This window comes from Mandrillus leucophaeus, unplaced genomic scaffold (genome assembly GCF_000951045.1).
Source record: "Mandrillus leucophaeus isolate KB7577 unplaced genomic scaffold, Mleu.le_1.0 Scaffold806, whole genome shotgun sequence".
Taxonomy (NCBI): Eukaryota; Metazoa; Chordata; class Mammalia; order Primates; family Cercopithecidae; genus Mandrillus; species Mandrillus leucophaeus.
In genome coordinates this window covers 410,598-411,112 of record NW_012108764.1, presented here as the reverse complement: position 1 = coordinate 411,112, position 515 = coordinate 410,598, and positions in this window count along the sequence as shown.

Here is a 515-nt window from a genome sequence, read left to right as displayed (position 1 = left end):
AAGCTGACACTCTTAGTAAAGCAATAAATTAGATCTATGTCAACGTGTTCTTCCTGAAGTCAGGTATAACACTGATGAATTTTGGCATATTTATTGATGTGTTCAAGGGATAGAATCTTTGACTTAGATGAAAGCTGCCCTCAACTTTAACAATTAAATTCATGTACATTTTTTTTAAATTATACTTTAAGTTCTCAGGCACATGTGCACAACGTGCAGGTTTGTTACATATGTATACATGTGCCATGTTGGTGTGCTGCCCCCATTAACTCATCATTTACATTAGGTAAATCTCCTAATGCTATCCCTCCCCCCTACCCCCACCCCACAACAGGTCCTGGTGTGTGATGTTCCCCTTCCTGTGTCAAAGTGTTCTCATTGTTCAATTCCCACCTATGAGTGAGAACATGCGGTATTGTGATAGTTTGCTGGGAATGATGGTTTCCAGCTGCATCCATGTCCCTACAAAGGACATGAACTCATCCTTTTTTATGGCTGCATAGTATTCCATGGTG